The sequence below is a fragment of the Aphelocoma coerulescens genome (genome assembly GCF_041296385.1).
Source record: "Aphelocoma coerulescens isolate FSJ_1873_10779 chromosome Z unlocalized genomic scaffold, UR_Acoe_1.0 ChrZ, whole genome shotgun sequence".
Lineage (NCBI taxonomy): Eukaryota > Metazoa > Chordata > Aves > Passeriformes > Corvidae > Aphelocoma > Aphelocoma coerulescens.
The window spans coordinates 50,165,019-50,179,622 of NW_027184085.1; the positions used below are offsets into that span (position 1 = coordinate 50,165,019).

Genomic DNA, 14,604 nt, shown 5'->3' on the forward strand with positions numbered 1-14,604 from the left:
AATGACCATATGTAGTGCTTTAATTTTTTTCACCACATTTGGTCTGGATTACTGTACTTTTCTTTCTTGTTGTGAAAGACTTTGAAATGCATTTATCCAATTCCTTCCTCTTTTCTCCTCCCTTTCAACTAATCACTAAACGTAGGCAGCATTTTTATTTTTAGCAGAAAATTCAAGCAGTATGCATCAAAAAAAGCAAGCAGGAACATGCTTCAGCAAATATTTCAGTACATGCTTTATTATAAGGTGAATTTTTAAAACTATTATCATACATTGAAATGCTTGTGAAGACATGTGACCTGTTCAGAGGGAGTTGAAGTGGACTGAAATACATCTATTGATGTCAGCCATGGGATGAGGTTGTGGAGAAACTTAGTATGTTTTAAGTTTTTCACCATTTGTTTCACTATCTGAGTATACCGAAAGAAAATTATCACTACATTCATTGCCATAGGTTTCTGTGTTTCCAATGTAGCCCAATTTAATTCCCTTCTAGTTTTCACAAGGTTCCTCTCCCAGGGCTTTTTGTGTTGCAGCATCTCCAATTATCAGGAGTTTGGCTTCTCATTAAAAAACTCCTACAGTAGAGAGAAACAAGGCATCTTGGAGCCATCTCACGCTTGTGGGCAGAAATTGTGGAATGCTGACTATTCTGCATGTCAGATCTTGCCAACTGCTGGAGAAAAATAAAGCCATTGTTTAAAACAGCATTGTTACTTTTTCCAACGAAAGCAAAACCCATCTGGTTCTTATAGTGTTTGAGACTGTGTTAAGCAATGCAGATTTTGCTGACTTAGGACAGACTTCGGAACCAGGATATTTTTAGAGTTTCATGTTTGAAATCTGCTTGACTCCGGGCAGGAGGAGGCTGTAGGTGAGGGGAAAAAGACAACCAAGGGCAGAATCTATGTTTTTCTATGATGTTTTAGACAGGAGAAAGCTAAACGTCATCTACCACAAGCTGGTTGTATAACCGCAAGTGGCTTATATTGTGGCAGCATCTCAGGGTTTCAGCTTGGTCTGCTGAACGCACCTGTAAAAAAAAGCTCCAGTGATTGTACAGTTATCTGGATAGTGTGAGGTTTAGGCAGCTTTTTGATGTTCTGAGTAGTTAGCTTTACTTCTCTTGTTACGACTGCTCTGATGAATACAAATGACATTACAGATAGGCAGCTGCAGAAATAAAAGGTGATGAAGTTTATACCTCATTAATCAGTGCTAAGTGATTGTGGTGAGCAACTTGAAGCCGGATAAAAATAGTCCAGAACAGGAATTATTCAGGGTCGCTAGGTTTTAGTACTGGTTTGCTTTATTAAGCAAATTGTCTGAAGGAGACATTATATTTGCTGTTAAATTTTTTGGGGACTGTATGAAAACTGTTCTGGGTTAAAGGGTGGCAGAAAAATCATGAAAGTAAAAAATTTTACTTAATGAAAGAGCTAGGTTTTGCCCCAAGCAGAGACATGTCCCAAAGTCAATTTGCACCAAATTATGGCTTGTCAGAAAGCTGGGCTTTGCTCTGTAATGTTTGTCTGCAGTATCCCACAGCCTTGGTGATGCAGACATTCATGATCAGCTTCTGACAGGATTGCTCAGCTGGATGCCCCAAACACACAATGAACCACGGTGGTGCTTCCATAATGCTGATCTTTACTCAGTTAGGGAAGGCAAAAAAAACCATCCCCTAGCCTAAGTATTTCCCTGTTTTTTTCTCGTGCAATTTAGTCTCTCTGTTAGGCACAGAGCTTTTCTTGCTGGCTGTGTAGCAAAATTTCTCACTCAGTCACTCTTGAGTCTTCCTGGTGGGAGGTGACATGTATTTCTGATGGCAAGCTTCTCTGCTCCCTTTTCTGGACATAATGATTTTCAGGAGGAAGGGAAGGGGAAATGGAAGCAGAAGTGGAAGCAAAAAGCAAAGGAGAAAGTAAAGAAGGTTTTACTAATTACCTTCCCAGAAATCTGCCATATGACTAGTTTTCAATAAGGTACTTAGAGTGAGATGAGAACTGTAAAACTTTTGTAACAGTTTTTGTAAAACAACTACAAGCAAAAAACCAAACTCATCATGAGAGAAAAACAGAAAGAAAAACCCCAAACAATAACTCAAATGCAACAGATTTCTGATTTCTTTTGAGTGATTCAGTTGCATAAATGCTGGCTCATTTGAGATTTGAGACATTTGTCATTGTCTATACAGTAAGTGCTGAAACATGAAAGGTGTAATGGAATTAATTTCTTGTATGCTTTTTACTGTTTCATTTCAAGGCTTGCAAGGACATTTTTGACATACTTTGTTATTTGTTATGTACAAAGTGTGTTACATCCCATATAAATGGCAGTCTCGCTAGAGAGACAAACCGACAAACTAAAATTTCTCTCTTCTTTAATCTCAGGCGTTCTGGATGCTTGCATGTTTTTGCGTGCAGTTTAACATAACCTTTTTGAACCCCATTCAGAAACAATGATCACAGAACTAGTTGGAGTGGAGCAGTCCTGATGGAATCATTTCCCACTTCAAGTAATTCATAAAAGTTATTTAGTGACTATATAATCAGAAACACCCCAGAAGTCCATACACCTGGAAAAATATACAAGGAAAAATTTCTCTCTGGTGTAATTCAAGAGTAATTCCAATATTTTCACTCAAGGATTCAGCTCTTCATTTGGTTTCTCCTGTAGGAGTTGGAGATGGGGTTTTACAGTCTTGGTCCTGTTTGTGAATGGACATCACTTTCAGGGTGGTTCAGGTATCTCTTCTGTCTCTTTTATTTGGAGATACCTGTAAAGAATGTTTTGTCATGAGCTAGCCCATGACAAGATCTTCACTGGACCATGAAAACCTCACTGAATGCATGGTTTGATTGGATTAAAAGGACACATCTCTTTGAAGGTAGCATGTTCAGATAGGCTCAGGGGACCATGCCTAAATCTGAAAATTATGATGGAACTTGGAGACCAAAACCAGTGGTCCCATACTGGAATCTAAAACTGTGAGATTCTAGTCCATGATAACAGGAACAGAAACATCTTACATCAGTTTAGTAAAAACCCAAAACATGTATGTGTGATTAAAGATGCATAGGGAATTTAAACACAAGGACAGTTCATGGCAGACACTGATTTTTTTTCTCTTCAGTTTCAAATCCTTTTTTCTAAAATCTGACTCAGAGACCCTGAGAGCTTTCAGTGCCTGAAAGAACTGTCTTTTCATGTCATCTACCTATGGATAGAAGGAATTAAGGCATTATTGCAACCTCTATCTTACTGTACAGGTATTGCACCATCAGCAAGGACAGAATAGTGTGGACAGAGATTTCTCAGGTGAAGTGCAAAAAGGCACTGGAAGCTGAAATTTGAGTTTTATTCTTCATTTTCCTTTTATGTTCAATGTGATTTGAAGTCCTTCCCATTAGACTGCTGTAAAGGTTTTTCAGCTGTCTGGATATCAAACATTGGTTAGTTTATGTAGTCTGGGAATGCATTTACATAAGTATTCAGAACATAGTCACCCTGAAAACAAATGAAAGTGTCTGGACATGGCTTCATGCTCAGACTGTAGAATCTCACTGCAGTTACACCAAGATTTCTGCATGTAGGCAGGACCCACTTATGCTCTTTTTTTTTCATTTATTTGAACCCTCTGGTTTTTAATAGAGAATTGTTTCCTAGGCAAACTGTACCACTGCAGATAATCCACAGGGATATTTAGACTAGTTCTGTATTTTGAAATGCATTCCCCACTCCCTTACATTAGTCTTTTTGACCAGCTGTAATGCACAGTTTTATCTTATGATTAATTAGTTCACATTTCCACAGCTCAGGGGGGGATGAGATGTGTTGCTACCAGCTCTTTAATGAGTAAGTACATCATATTTTACCAGTGGTCAAGAAATTGGTACTCTAACAGATGGGACTCTTACTAGAGCTAGCATATTAATTTAAAAAAAGGAGTCATGCTTTAAGATGAGATTTTAGACTATAAAGCTGCCTCTATTACCAAGTGAGTCTTTAGTGTTATTTGAAGGAGACAGTCACCTTGAAATATGTTAGCCTTGTGGCTTAATGTGTTTTGAAGTTGTATTTAGCTGAATCCTTTAATTTATGAAGAACATATTGTATACTTTTAAAGGCAGTACTGGGCCCTTGCCTTTCCTTCAATTGCTGTGGTTGGAATAACATTGCAAAACTTCTAGGACCCAGGTGATATTGGTGTTTGTGAAGGAAGAGTTACTGTGTTCATCTGGATGTTCCTATAAATCCACTCAGTGAAACAGAGTGTGGAGAGAAAATAATTACTCTGCCCTGGTAGACAGTGCATGTAAGGTTAGTCAGCACATCCCTGCTGAAAACTGAAGTGCACTGAGGCTGCAGCCTCTGGGGCCAAAGAAAGAACTAGGTGGCAGGTAAAGAAAGATCTTTAATATTTTCTTCTCCGATTGCAGTATGTATGGGTCTGAGCCCTTCTTGGGGACATGAGCCCACTCATCTGGGTCTGAGCCCTTCTTGGGGACATGAGCCCACTCATCTTTGTGGGCTGTTCAAGCCAGTGCATGTCTTTCACTGAGTCAATACTTTTCCGTGCTTTGGCCTGTAACACAACCTTTCCTTGTATGGAAGACAGTACAGTTATCTTTGGATAAGAGAGTGAACTCTTAAATAACTCTTTTTTCTTTCCCTTTTTTTTTTTTTAAGAGAAACACATTACATTGTGCTCCATGGTCTCTCTTGTCGTAATATTCTGAATTCAAATTTAATTTCGCATGGTCGGGGTCTCCTCCCCTCCGCCATGTAGCCCTGGGAGAGGGGCCCTGAGGGGACAGAGACAGGGTTTTCCTAGTCCCTGGTCAGCCTCATTCGCCATTGGTTGTTCTGTGTTTCCCTGCGTGGGCAAGGACCCTCGGTCCAGACTGTGAGAGTTCCTCGGCAGAGCCCGGCCATGCGGCTGGAGAAATAAACATCTCTGAAACATCTACCAAGAATCTGTCCGTATATATTTCTTTTCCACTGCCTCCTGGTTTAATACACGTGTGTTGCAGTATCTGCACTGTAACATAGCATTCTGGATTTGTGGAGTCTTCAAAGAATAACTTCTGAGAGTATATTTTATTCAGGTATGTTTTACAAGATGCAAACACCAGAAATGTCTTTTCAAGGACTGTATAGTCTTCCTAATTAATAATAATGTTCAAAATTACAAGATTTCATCATCTATATATTCTTCTAGCTGATGCTATTGCACTGAGCTCCTAAACTAATTATATGCTGCAAAAAGCTCCTGCAAGCCTTCCCTCTCCCAGTCGTCAGACTGGAAAATAAGTTTTAATAACATGTGTGGGAGTTCAATCTGGGGATGAACAGACCTGAATATTCAAGTGCTCTTGCCATCCACTTCTGTATCAAGGCTTCTCAATGCTGAGTGCCTCTTCTGATCATAAAATAACCAGATCCAAAACAATTAGGGCCTTGAAAGCTTTGAATTTTCCTTGGGGACTTCCAGGCAGCCAGTGCAGCTGTCTGAGCAGCAGTGTAATGCTCTCCTGTCACACAGTCCCACTTAAGTGAGCTACCAGGGTCCAAATTAGTTTTGGTGTCCAAATGGTGTCATTAAATAGAAGGAGAGATTAAGGCTACATAGGGAATAGGCCAGCCAGAATATGAAACAGCATTAATCCACAGCTTTTCCAGTTGCAGGTACATCTTTCTGTAAAGTTTTAAAATGCTATGTCAACACTCATCAGGTAAGGTTAAGTGCTAAGCAAAAGTATTTATCATTGTGGGGAGGGGTATATTTTAAAGTGTATGTTCATACCCAAACTGTTCTGATGTGTCATTCATAACACATCATGCAAGAAACACTATGAACTTTCCTGTACCCCCTATTTGTTGTCAAGTATTTAGTGACAAAGCATGGCAGACATTGGTTCATGGTGGGTCTCCCTTCAAAATGTGGTTGCAATATTTAAGGAGTAGTGAAATTCTGTACTGTTCTCATATTTTTCTTCCTTTCCTAAGGTATTTGCCCCATAATGGCAGGCCAGGCTAATACAACATGGACTGAATGGATTTTTCATGAAAAATAATTCAGAGTGTGTTCAAAAAGGGATATAGCTTCTCTAATAAATACTGGGATCACTGGGAACTGGGGAAAAGAGGGCAGTTTGCAGGACTCTGCATATGATCCTTTGATGATCGGCTGTAAGCACAGATGGAGGAAGGATCATGGTAGCTTTAAGCAGGAGATGAGAAGTTCCATGGGGGGCTTCTAAGAGTGGAGGGAAAATAGATCAGGAGAAAACTTGAAGGCAGATCTAGTAGGTGCCCTGCTTAGCAATGTATTTTAAGTAGCTCTTGTACAGCTGGAAGGAACTAGGCTAGATTCTGAGTGATACTCCTCCTGCCTCTCCACAGCATTGTAGCTGTATCTTTCTTTTACCTATGTGCATCCTACGTTAAGCAGAGCATTTCTCTTACTCATTTCCTACTGTAGCAAATGCTGGTGAGTAGGCTGGGCCTAGGTGAGTATATAAGCTTGTTTGATATTTGATGAAACCTGCTTCCTCTCCTGAGGAGGTCGTTGCGCGTTGGTGTCCTCTTGCAAAACATTGGAGCAATGGCTGAAGGAGACGTTTCCTCTGTGCAGGGCTCAGTTCAGCTGATCTCCTCAGGCTAACCAAGCATCCAGGCTGTTCTGTCTGGTGCTCTAAAGGCTATAATGATTTTCACCTGTTGGAGAGATATCCTTCAACTATATGGAATCATTGGGGCAAGCTGGTTTTGGCTGTTCCTTTTCTGTAATGTGCCTTGAGTGGTTGAAAACAAAATCTTTCATCAAACAGCTCTTAGTGGAGCAGAAACTGAATCAGCGTGTGCTTTGTGGACCTGACAGAGTCCCAAGCCTTCGTGTTACAATAATAGTTATAGCAATCCCAGGAGGAGATAAAATTCTGGCTTTAGTTCCAGAAAAGCATTCTTCCTGCTATTGATAGGCGAGAGGAAGCAAAGATTAAAAAAAACACCAAAAAAACCCCCACAGAACCAAATCAACCAAACAAACCCCCAAAAACTGTAAGGAGGAGACTTGCATTTTATCAGAATACACTAAGATTATAGCACTTTCTGATCCACACATTTTTGGAAAAAAAATCCTAAAGAGATGTTGTCATTAGGAAAGCAGAAGTAAGTTCAGAGAGCATCTTGAATATAACCATTGTCCTGAGAGAAACCTTGAGCCGTGTTTGAGTCAGAGGAAACAGTGACTGAATTTTGCTGTTTACTTTTTTCAGGTAGGAACGGCAAACAATTCTCTGATCTCAGAGGGACAAAGGGCACTGAGTTCCACTCTTGGTCACCTTCATATAAAACATATAATATTTTCATTCTAGAAGCAGAAGATTTTCCTAGTTCACGCTGCTAAAATTGGGTAAAACTTGTTTCCATGCACTTCACAATAAAATCAGGAGGGTGATACCTATTGCCAGCAGACGGGTTATATTTTGCTTTGGAGAGTTCTAGGAAAGTTATCTTAATGCAAAAGCAAGGTTACTGATTTGGGCACATGTTGACTTTTCCCTCTAGGTACTCCTAGGTGTTTTCTCCTTAATTTTAGCATCACTCACACTGCTTAGCAAACATCAAAGAGATTCCATCAGTGTAGAGATATACAGATCTCTGCCTCTCTCCTTCAGTTTTCAGCCACAGAACACCGTGAAAATATCCCACAGATTAGCAGAAACAGGCAATTAGCAAGGGAAACAAGATGATTCTTGCTAGTCTTTTGACCTCAGCAGGATTTCTCTTTCACTCGAGAAACCACTAGCAAATTTAGTCCACTGGTGTTCACCTGCTTTTCCAAAAAAACATGACTCCTTCCATGAGACACTGCCATGGGTCTTGACAGCAATAACTGCCTCTGACCACCCAACCCACAGGTTAGTGCCAGTGTCCAACCTCGGATAAATGTTTTTCTTCTCTCCTCATCAAATTTTCAGCCCAGACACATAATCAGTTCTCAAAGCAGTTGTGACAGAGCTGGAATAAAGGCAGGCAACCAACAGCACATGTGCAGCAAAACATGCTTAGGCCTCTGGCACCACCACAACGAGGCCACCAAAAGTTGTTGCTAATGCCATTTAGTTGCTAGAAATGAATTTTTCTATGGGCAACTAGAATTATCAGAACAATCAGTAGAGGGAATAGCTGTCTTTCTGAATAACTGAACCAAAAAATAGGCTTTTGACAGGATTATCATAAGCTCTGGCCAATACCAACAAAAAAAGGATTCCAAACCTAATAAAGCTGTTGTGGGGGTCATCAAATAGCTTTATTCAGAATTCTTTACCTTCCCTATTCATTACCTGCCTCTTGGCAGTTCTGAGAATGATGAATTCAGGTTGCAAGGAGAAGCCATTATAAATAATGAGCCATCTCTGGATGCTCCATAAGTGACCCATAAGTGTGTAATCACAGAGCATATATGTGGTAGGGAAGGTAAATTGTCTATCTGTCCCACATGAATGGGAGTTGGACACCACGCTTTTGGGTTTAAGTTGATCTGGCCATCCCTAGAGGGTGGCTAGGGGCTAGAAATAGAGCTAGTGATGAATGTGTGGAAGAGAGACTTTTTTTTTTTGGAGCAGGTGCATGCCATATTGTGTTGGTACTGGCTCCCAAGAGAATAGTTCTTTCATCACTGTACTTCAGGCACTCCCTCAGCAATACCAGCATCATCTTGCCTTCAGCCCATGTCAGCAGTGCAGCCACAGCTGTTTGCAGCCCAAATGACTACCTTGCCTGGGCTGGTCAACACTCTGCATGTTTCTAGAACTATCTGAGAAGCAACAATGCTAGATCTGTGCCATACACAGGAATTTCAAGATTACAGTATGGTGTGAAGGATATAATATAGTGTGAAGGAGCACTAGGGTGTTGAATATGTCTTTATGACAACAGGCTTTCACCATGTAGTAAGGTGGAGTTAAGTCAGAACTCAGCAGCATGTACAGCGTGGTCATTCTGTGAACAGTGAAGAGCTGTTAAAATCTTGAGTCAACTGTGATGGATACTGACATGAAGTACCCTCCAACTGAAAGGAGCGTAGGAAGGTAAAATCCTATAGAAAGTGTATTTAGCTTTGCATACATTGTGGCTTGAACCTATTTAGAATTTCATTGGTTGTCTGTATGTGTTGGGGTTTTTTTCTGCTTTCAATTTTTTAGGTTTATCATTTTTCTACAAATAACACAGGGAAGCTACATCATGCTGGTGTTGAAAAAGGAAAACACTAATCTTAGAGATGAATATAGAAGAAGATCTCTACAGATACAAAGGGTACCTAAAGGGCTGAGGTAGAAAATGCCTTCTAACCATTGTTGTGTACTTTGTGCTTGTGTATCTGGCCCTGCTTGAGTCCAGGTGGGTATTGCAACAGGCAGAGGTCAGTCTGGTGCCACCACCTGGACTGAACAGCTGATTCAGGGCTTTGACATAAAATTAAACCAGTAAGTTTGATGTAGAATGGGGTAAAATTTCTGTACTTTAAAGTTTGTAGCAAAAATTATCTTCAAGTTTATATTGGGTTTAACAAAGCCACAGCAATTTTTTGTAAACTCAAATCAAAACCATAAGCTGGCCATTTGAAAAAGGAAGGAGGATGAGGTAGGCTCTAACTTTATCCTGCTTTCCCAAGAAAACAGAGTTTATGATAGCATCTTGGTAACATATATGTTTGTATTCTTCCCATTGACCCCATTTCAACTTTGATTTTTCTAGCCATTTTTGTAAAATCAGTTAAGGGATAAAGATATTAAAAAAATTATGTTCCAGCAAATCCTATGCATATTTATGTCAGGGTAGACAAAGAGCTGTACACAAAGTTTGTGATCTCCCAAGGAGACAATGTGAATTTAGTCCTACCAGGCACAAGACCCCAAAACAATATAAAAAACAAGCAGAGAAGAGCCAAGTGAAAATAACCCTTGTAAGCTCCACTTACAAAATTTTGATTCTTTCAGAGCATCCAAACACACCTAGCACCAAACAGCAACATCACAACGTGATGTTGTTCAAATTTTAATACCAATGTGATTTGTCCAATCTGTGTAATTCTCCATTCTGTATTCCCAACAGTGGAAGACTAAGCAGTCCTCAACCATTTGATGCTGTATTAAATTGCATTTCAGTTTGCTTGTACTGACAACAATTAATCTGAAGACCTACCTTTTTTCTTTTCTTCTTTTTTTGAGCTGTGTATTTTGTGTGGTAGGAAGAGGAAAGAGCCTTGACTTTAATGTCTTTGCTGCATGAGCTTAGAATAATAAGGCATAGATGACTGAATTGATTCCTGGTTTAACTCAGCTGAAGTAAATTGACTGATTGGGTTTGCAGTCCTGGTTTCTGGCTTCTCTCCCAGCAGCAAAGGAGCAACTTCCATCAAGCACACTGGTGAATGTAGCGATGGCAATGATCCAGAGCCCAACACGATTACAGAGAAGGGAGAGGCAGGCGTCTTTCTGTACAGAAAGTCAGCTGTCCTTGATGTGCTTTTAAGCACTCCAGTCATTTGTGATGGCTAGAAAATAAGGCAGTTGTGAACTGAAGTTCAGGAAAAGAATTGTGTCTGTAGTTTGTCCTTTCTGGGCTCTTCTTCTGTCACCAAAAATAGGTTCTTTCTAAGCAAAGATGGCAGGTTCTTGATATGTTTTAATGATTATAAATCACAGAAAACAGAACACTGTCCTCAAAGGCACTGTCTGTCCCTGTTTGAGTGTATATGACCAAATGGATCTTGTCAACTATACCTACCGCATTTTTGAAACATCTTTCCATGGAGCATTTAGAGGGATGCAAACTTTTAACTTTTGGGGATAATGGGAAGACAGTAACTTGTTTTGGTTGTCCAGTTGTTTTCCCAGGGAACTTGTCTGAAAATTATTTTACTGTGTTACTGTTTTTTGACCTGGGATTGTCCTAGTATTATGTTTAGGTCTTTCCAAATGACTTAGGAAATTTTGGGTTTGGCATTTTCCTTTTTTTAACCTACTCCTTCTTCGGGCTGTGATCTCACAAACTCTCTGTATGTATGTTTTATTGTCTTTAATTTTGTACAGAGGGATATGGAACACAGTAACATCAGTGTCAAACCTGGCTGTAGGGCAGGAAAAAAAATTGACTCACTGCCTGAAAGCAGGGAATCGGTAATGATATAAAAAAGCAGTTCTACCAGTGGCTTAAACCTGCTTAAACATTAGTGCTATCAGAAAGATTATTTCTACTGCTATTTGTTCAGATATCTTTGTGAGAAACACCTAATGGCTGCCACAAAAAACCTAAAAAATTGCTTCCAAAAGGGTCACTTTTCAGGCTTTTCTTACTGTGTTTGTGAAGGTGCAAGGGTTACTTCCACTACCTTTATTTGCACGTGTGTGGAAATAGAAGTTAATCAGTCACAACAGAGTATTTCCTTCCAAGCAACCCAAACTCCCACCCCAGTCACAACATGCTGGCAGCTTCTTAGGTACCCATTCAGCTTTTCTTCTCTGGTTTGGCAGCCAGTAGTACCTAATCCAAGCTCTCACATTACAGGCCACAGATTCAGTCCTGCCCTCAGACCACCTTAGGTTCTGCTTTGCCACATGGAAGCTGCTGCCTCGCTGTCTCCCATTTGGAGAGACAGAAGTTGGGCCCTTCTGTGACAGTACAGCAGGGCAAGAGGCCACCTTCTTTGCCTTTGACAGTGGGAAAGGAGGCACAATATTCTTCAACAAACCTTGATTTGCTGTTATTTTCTGCAAACCTGTAAAGTGGGCAGTCCTTTGTCAATGTCTGCCACACTGCTTCTGTTCGCAGAATACCTTCAGTTTTGCATGACTGTCTTGCATCTTTGTCAGGCTGTATCCTTGTGGCTCTCTACTGCTTGAAAAGAGGGGAATTTGGGTTTTGTTCACTCAGTGAAAACAGGATTTCCCAAACTCATTCAGCATTGCTGTTGGGTTTGAAATTTTTCCACTTAAGAACAAAGAGTTTGGCATATAACCACCTTATTTTTAGTTGGGTGTCAGTGAAATGGGTCTCTGCTGTTATTCTGTCTCTTTCCTCCCACCTCCTGCCTCTTTTTGTCTGTGGAAAAGATGGGTCAGATGGGAAGGTGTAAGAAATCTTTGTAGGCATGAAAAAGAAAGAACTTTTTGTCCAGGCTGTATATATATAGTGAGCTGGGAGAATGTGTGTTATCGTTGGGGTTTTTCCCTACTGAGACAATCAATTCAACATAACTGCGAAGGTGGGTATTGCTATACAGATGGCTGTGTATCAAACTACTCCCACAAATGCCATGGGTTAGAAAAACCAAAAATCTCATTAGCTGATACAACAGTAACATGGATACTGTTATTTATTCTATCCAGCAACCCTGAGATAAGGGACGGTGGTCCATGGTCTATGCTGATGACTACAACATCAGCTGGGATGGTGCTGTGGAAGGCAAACTCCTCCAGAGCACTGTGTGCCCTGTGAAGGAAGGTCATGGGGCTGAGGCTTTCCTGTTATTGCTACAGGTTCCACAATAGGTCAAAGTTTCACATTTGTTGCCTAAACTGAGTTTAAGTTTTCTCCCAACTCTGCGCAGTATGGGATGGGATTAGGCCTCTTCCCAGAAGCTGTGGGAAGTAATTGTCCTGCTCTCCTCTGCACTGGGGCAGCCTCATCTTGAGTCCTTGTTTGCAGTTCTGGGTGCCATGATAGAAGATATAGATCCATTAGAGAGGGTGTAAAGCAGGGTCATGAAGATGGTGAAGAGCCTTGAGGGGAAGCTGTGTGAGGAGTGGCTGAGGTCATGTGGTCTGTTCAGCCTGGAGGAGACTGAGGGGCGACCTCATTGCAGTTACAGCTTCCTTGTGAGAGGAAGAGGAGGGGCAGGCACTGATCTCTTCTCTGTGGTGACAGTGACAGGACCCGAAGGAATGGCTTGAAATTGTGTCAGGGAAAGTTTAAGTTGGATATCAGGAAAAGGTTCTTCACCCAGAGAAGGTGGTTGGGCCCTGGAAACAGGCTCCCCAGGGAAGTGGTCACAGCACCGAGCCTGCCAGAAGCATTTGGACAAAGCTCTCAGGTACATGCTGTGACTCTTGGGGACATCCTTTGCAGGACCGGGAGCTGGACTTCATGATCCTGATGGGTCCCTCCCAGCTGAGGATGCTCTGTGATTCCATGGGGCACGAGCTTATCCTCGGGCAGGACCGTGTGTGCTGGGCCCGGGCACTGTGTGCTGGGGCCGGGCACTGTGTGCTGGGGCCCGACAGTGTGTGCTGGGGCCGGGCACTGTGTGCTAGGGCCCGACAGTGTGTGCTGGGGCCGGGCACTGTGTGCTGGGGCCCGACACTGTGTGCTGGGGCCCGACACTGTGTGCTGGGGCCGGGCGCTGTGTGCTGGGGCCGGGCGCTGTGTGCTGGGGCCGGGCACTGTGTGCTGGGGCCCGACAGTGTGTGCTGGGGCCGGGCACTGTGTGCTGGGGCCCGACAGTGTGTGCTGGGGCCGGGCACTGTGTGCTGGGGCCGGGCACTGTGTGCTGGGGCCGCGGGGCGCGCTGGACCCGGGATCCCCCGAGTACGGGCAGGGGCACAGCGCCCGCGAGGGGGCGTCCTCCGCCGCGGGAGGGCCGCGCGGAGCGCGGGGACCCGGGGCTGACGGGGGTGGCGCCCGGGGAGGCGGGCCGAGCCGAGCCGAGCCGAGCCGAGCCGAGCCGAGCCGAGCCGACGGTACGAGGGAAAGCCAAGCCAGGCTGTGGCGTTCTTTTCCCGGCCCTCAGTCGAGGAAGGCACCTGGAAGGGCGGTGGCGGCGCCCAGAGGGGTGCGAGGTAAGGCGGGGGCGGTTGCGATGTGTCAGGGCGGTGCACGCGAGGGTAGGGTCGGTGCCACCGCCTACAAACTTCCCGCCGTGAGCGGGACGCGTTTGCGGCGCGGCAGCTGGCCGCACGCTCTCCGTCGCGCTCGGTCCGAGCGGAGGTGACAGCCCTGCCCAGTTCCTCCCTATCCCGCGGGGACTGCCGTGCTCGGGGGCTCGGCCGGTGCCCCCCCGCCGGGAGGAGCTCTGCTCCCGCAGCCGCACTGCCGTGGCGCCCCCGAGCCTCGTCCTTCGGCAGGCGCGAGCGGGGGGCGGAACCTGCCCCTGGTCCCGGCCGGAACGACAGGTGCTGGGCGCTGCCTGAGAGGACGGGACGGTGCTGGTGAGCGCGCTTCGCTCCGAGCAGCAGCCGCTGGGCCACAGCCCGCACGAAGGTGCGCTTTCCCAAGTGCTCATCTTTCCTTTTATTTTTTGTGGGGTTTTTGTTTGTTTATTTGTTCGTTTCCCTCTCCCCGTCCCGTCTCAGAGGTAGGTCGCTGCGTGCTTCCTCCAGAGCTTCAGGAGCCGGCTCGGTGCTGCGCGGGAACCGCGGGCTGTCTTGGACCTGTTGCCCACGGCGGGTGCCCGAGAGGGAGGGACGAGCTGGGCTCGGCTGGGTGCAGCGCTCTCGCCGCCTCGCTGCACCGTGCTCCGGCGCAGGGAGGCGAGGTCCGGAGCCCTGCGTGCTGCTCCTTTTGTAACCGTGTTGAGCAACGGGATGGGAGATT

General features: G+C 43.9%; 1 protein-coding gene across 2 annotated transcripts in view; it reads left to right on the forward strand.

The window, feature by feature from the left end:
- Positions 1–13,763: 13,763 nt before the first annotated feature.
- MOB3B (MOB kinase activator 3B) overlaps positions 13,764–14,604 on the forward strand; it is a 92,004-nt gene continuing 91,163 nt past the window's right edge. For both annotated transcript variants that reach the window (XM_069002125.1, XM_069002126.1), the window contains exon 1: positions 13,764–13,850. The gene's annotated coding sequence lies outside the window, so the exon portion shown is untranslated. The remainder of the gene's footprint in view (positions 13,851–14,604) is intronic.